General features: G+C 33.6%; 1 long non-coding RNA gene across 3 annotated transcripts; it reads right to left on the reverse strand.

The window, feature by feature from the left end:
• Window positions 1-233: 233 nt before the first annotated feature.
• LOC113341551 lies at window positions 234-4,337 on the reverse strand. Of its 3 annotated transcripts, XR_003355988.1 has the most exons (8): window positions 3,723-4,337; window positions 2,900-2,954; window positions 2,707-2,805; window positions 2,494-2,589; window positions 2,316-2,405; window positions 2,018-2,096; window positions 956-1,923; window positions 234-845 (listed from the first exon to the last, which is right to left on the reverse strand). It is a non-coding gene; the product is annotated as an uncharacterized LOC113341551 (long non-coding RNA). The 3 variants fall into 3 exon arrangements; XR_003355987.1 differs by having other exon boundaries at window positions 956-2,096; XR_003355989.1 differs by lacking the exon at window positions 956-1,923 and having other exon boundaries at window positions 3,723-4,330.
• Window positions 4,338-5,424: the final 1,087 nt, after the last annotated feature.

Below are 5,424 nucleotides of genomic sequence, written 5' to 3' on the forward strand. Positions count from 1 at the left end.
TAGGTATAAATTAGTCTTTTTTATGAAAAGCATACAAATAGCCTTTCTCGATTTCAATTTAGTCTAAATATTTGCAGTTTAGTCCAAAGTGACTCATGATGTTATCAGCAGTTTTAAATAATATAAAAAAAATTAAAATCAATTTATCTTTCAAACCGTTTGTCCAAAATTTGTAAACTTTATATATTAGGAAATCTCTTTTCGAGAGCTACAAAAAGAATACCATATGACTATATAATTCTCATTTTTAAAAAAACTTAGTTTACATTGGTGTACAAACATTTACACATCTACAAAAATATAACTTGTTTACAACTCAAACTCATTACCAATACAACTTGTTGCAAACAACTACAACACCTCAACCATTCAACTCAAATTTTTTGTCTGTTTCTCTAGCTTTCCAATCTTAGCTACACTTCTCTGCAGCAACACCAGCAACAATACATCGCGCTTCTGCATTTCGTTATCAGCTTAGTCACTGTAGACTCTAAATCATCTTTCAGACTCGAGCAGGCATAAACTTTAACCAAACCAAACACATCTTTCCTTCACTGCAAAAAAACAATATCTTTGAATTCATGTACAATCATAAACTGCATCATGTTTCTAACCACATATTCAACCCAAGGGCAACCAGTAACAAGCATGATACTTGCCATCAAATCACTTGTACTAGCTCCATCGGACATAATGCCAACGTTTTCAGTCATAGTTGTATCATGTGAACTTGAAGCCTGTCCACCTCCTTTTTCTTCTGCATCCCTTCCAACATCATCCTTTCTTTCCCTCTCTTCCTCCATTGAATCTCTAAGAGCAAGAGCAAGGTGTACAAGCATATACACCTGGTATAACAAGCACACAAAAAAGGTGCACTTTTATATTCACTCATATAACTGGTGTAAAAGAAACTACACTAGTTAACTCTTACGTACTTTTAAGAATATAAGCTCACCAATACTTTTGTTGAATGATTTTTTCTGTTGTATATCTGACCGAGATGCTAGAGGTTGTTTCCAATTTGGGTTGCATCCGTTGATGGAAGTTCTTGTGGTCAAATAGAAGCAACATATATAAAGCTACAATATATATGATTATTTGGTTGGATTGATACATTAGGCCTGTGTTTATATTACGTGAATTTGATCTAATTCAATCTCAACGTTGTTATAGTGGAAAGATGCTTGAATTGATACTTGATGGACAAGTATTGATACAATTGACAGTATTGGAGCAATCAGACATCCCTAACATTTCTGTTGTAACCAACATTCAGTGAATCACAACATCACTAATTCGACATCCAAAAAACGAAAAAAGATTGTTGACTAAAACTTGATTAAGAGTCCTAAAATGGGATACTATGTACACATGTAATTTTTCTCACATGTGTAAAACAATGTACACTTATATCATAGGTGTACAAATATGTACACATGGTGGTACACCACCATGTACACGTCTACAAAAATCATGAAAGAGAACCTTTATCCAAGTTACCCTGCCCTAAGGCCAAGAAAGAGAAGAGTAATATCTTTCAAACCTGGAAGTTCCAAAATTGAGCATGCGGTTCAACAATATACACATTAAAATCAACAGGTGTAGATTTATGTACACGCTAACAATAGCAGGTGTACATTTATGTACACGTTAACAATAACAGGTGTACACCTATGTGCACATTATCGAAAAACATCAATATTCTATAGAAGTATCGCTGATGCATCTCTAATAATTAGTAAAGTCATCCGATGTTGAATGCAACTCCAAGAGAAGAGCAGGGTACAGGGGACCAAAAAAAAATGTAAGTGTTCAAGAAAATAATTGAAATAGATCGAGAAATAGGCTTTATCCTATCGGATAAGCCTAAAATCCGACATTTATAGTTTCAATACCAGAACAAGTCTACGGAACCAACATTTCCTACAAATTCAATAAAAAAAATGAATGTTTTATAGATAATCTTTTGAACGAGAGGTTAAGTTCGGACTAGTAAAGCTTTTATTAGGATCCTTACACAATATATTTTTAGACAGGAGATTGCCTGTGTGACCCACTGTTCGCTCTAACTCGTAAATCTCGTGATTGTTTCCTCCCTATTCAAACAATAAATTCAATTCTTAAGAGCATACCATAAGAATTGCATAGGTCGAGAACTATCAAATTGCGTCAAAAGAATTTAAAGCATCAAAATCAACATAACGTCTTTCATAACGTCTTTCATTTGAGGTAGAAATTAGTCGCAATTGTAAGGTACTCCGCATGAAAACCGTTGTTCAGTTGTACACTATGTTGAAGGGATCGAAAAAAAGTACCTTGTAAGTTTTATCTCCAAAGAAGTGAATTTCTTAAAACTCCTCTAGATATCTCAAACAGTAGGTCTTGGCCCAACATTGAGGAAATGCCTGCTCAAAGCAATGACCCAAACATGAGGTTTACTTCCTACTGATTACCAATTCAAACATCTCAAACTTAATTGAGGTTGCGACTTACATCAAAATTTATTTGTCTTCCGATGGAAAATGTCAGGTTAAGATGAGCAAACTTCTCCCAAAGCACATAACCCATTTTTGGTCCAACATTGTGAATCTAAAATGTTTTAATGTAAGTATTATTAATTTATTACTATTGGAATGAAAAAGAAATATTATAGCAAGAACCAGCCTTCGTACATATTTGTTAAAATGAACGGTTCACTATATATACCTTGTAATACTTCTCGAAGTCATCTCGTTATTTTTTACTACAGTTTCGTCCAATTGGTGATACATTAATCATTCCATTTCTGAAATCACAGATGTTCCCCTGTTGAAACAGTAAGAAGAAAAGTAAGTTATTCCTTCATTTAGCTAATTTATTGAGTGCATACAAAAATCAAGACCTTATATTATTCACTTACCTTTTGATTGGGATATCAAATCAGCAATATAGTGCAGTGTAAAATTGATAAATTCCTTCAAAACATAACCACAAATTGTAAGAAGCTAATAAATGTACGGAATCCATTAGACGCCACTCAAATTTGTCTACACGTAACAATTCAAAATATAGTAGTGCATACTCAAATTGAAGCTTTCATTAGAATAAATTAAAACTCAAACATGCATGTTCCTGAAATTTATTCTCCTCAGCTGAATTAACTTCACATCCTCCTCTAAATCACCATATTATAGGTGCACCAATATGTACACTTGGATTACAAGTGCACAAATGTGTACACTTGCATTACAGATGCAATTGGCGCAGTTATAGGAGCGAAATATGGCGCATCCACAGGAGCGACATTTATCCGCAAGCGAAATTCCTCAATTTGCAATTTGCAGAAAAATGTAATACGTCAATTTAATCAAATTTAGAATTAGAAATCACATGTGAAATATGGTATATGAGTTTCCCTAACAACAAATAATGGTTTAATTTTTCCTAACAACAAATTATGGTTTCAGAGATATGATTTGATAAAAATCATTCGCCTTGTACTCTAATTTCAATTTTCAATTTCATATCATATATTGTATAAGACATTTCTAATCCTAGAAATGTAAAGACTTATCATGGATTTCATGAACCAATTCCTTATCAATGTCATGTAAACCAATCTCCAGTTCAATGTAAAGGTATCCAACAAAATCCCCAAATCCAAGAAAACTAAAACAAAAACAAGATCCAATTTCCAATTTATCGTATAGTCAATTAAACAAAAATATAAGAAAAATACTTACAAACTTCAAGATCGCTCCTACAAAACTCATCGTTTCTCCCAACACAAACAAATAAACTTGAATCCTAGTGATTGTACATGTTTGGAATGATAAGAATCATGAGCAAAATAATTGATCGAAACATTAACTGTGAACCGAAAGAGGATTTTCAGGAGAAATGATATTAGTTAGGCTTTCAGAGAACATTGACTCTCACATATATAAGTTTCGAATCTCCTCCTCCGAATCCGAAGTTTTGAATCTCCTCCTCCGAATCTGATATATACATAAACTTCTCCATCGATATTCGCCATCTCTCTTAATTTTTAGGGTTTCAGCGAAAAATTAGACCAAGAGAACAACATATAGGGAGAGAGCAAAGAAATTTGTAAGGATAATCGAGCTGAAACTAAAACCTAAATTTTGCTATAGAGCTGTGCCGATTAAAAGACAACGAAGAATTGATTTTGAAACAAATTTGTATTGCAGTTTTTTGCATAAGGGTCATTTTTGTCATCATCAAAATTCCTTTTGGACGGAATTGTTCACAAAACGACCGACTGGTTCTAAATTGAATAAATTTGGACCTCCCAGTACTAGGCTTTGGGAGGCAAGACTAGAGCGTCCAAAGCCCAATATATTTGGGATTAAACGTAAATTTCTACCATGAACAATTGTTCTACACGAACTTTACAAAAAAAAAAACAATTAAAAGATTGCCCACCTTCCCAAAATACCGCTCTATGGACATGGTGGTCCTAATGCCCCAAAATACCCCGTAATACCATGGCATCTAATAATACAAAAAAGTTACAGACTCATAGGTGATTAATTTTCTCATGGTATGTTCATCTTTTTTTTTGTAATAAAAATGGCTAATTGCAGCTGCACATTCAATACCAAAGGTTTTCGACTTTTGTTGGTTGGAATCTAATTCGCCCTTATTTGTTGGGTTTATTCGATTCAAGTAAGATTAGAGGCTGCACCCTCATAAGGGGTGTCTTAATAAGGATGCTATGCCGATTCTTTTATTAGTTATTACATGATAAAAAAAAAATTAGATCGGTAAATAAGAGACTTTATTAAGTGACTGAAGCCAAACCAAAGAATTACAACTCGCGAATTTCCGACCAAATAAATGACAGCAACCACCAACGAAAGAACAACACAAAACAAAATAAAACAAAACAAATATGGAACCAATCTGAACTATGATTGATTACTAATTGCAACGTAAAGATTTCATGGTGCTTCAAATACCACATTCTTCCAAATGATCATGAAATAACTGAGTGGAGTATTCTGGAAAGCAGGTTGAAGATAAAATCAGTAGGCAATGGTGTGTCTTATCTTCTCTATTAGTTTAGCATTTGTAAGTGTCTTGTTGTTGAAAGCTGGGCGATTCCTTTCCTTCCACAGTGGCCAAAGAATTATTGCGGGTAAGGCTTTGATGACGAGATATTTTCTGGTTTTACCGGAAGGTGAAGGCCAGGTACTAAGCGCAACAGTGACTGTTAGACAAAAGGAAAGTTAGTTTAAGTTTAACATGTTTTCCCTATTGTATTACGTTTTTCCTTTTCTAGTCTTGTTTCACTTTTGTTAATACTTGTAATCCAAGTTAAAGGAAGTTGTACTCATATCTATAAATATAAGCTTTTCTCTTTTGGTTTTCTCGAGTTGAGAAACCAAGAATTCAATCAAATTTGTCTTGGTATCATCTTGG

The sequence above is a fragment of the Papaver somniferum genome, unplaced genomic scaffold, assembly GCF_003573695.1.
Source record: "Papaver somniferum cultivar HN1 unplaced genomic scaffold, ASM357369v1 unplaced-scaffold_3, whole genome shotgun sequence".
Lineage (NCBI taxonomy): Eukaryota > Viridiplantae > Streptophyta > Magnoliopsida > Ranunculales > Papaveraceae > Papaver > Papaver somniferum.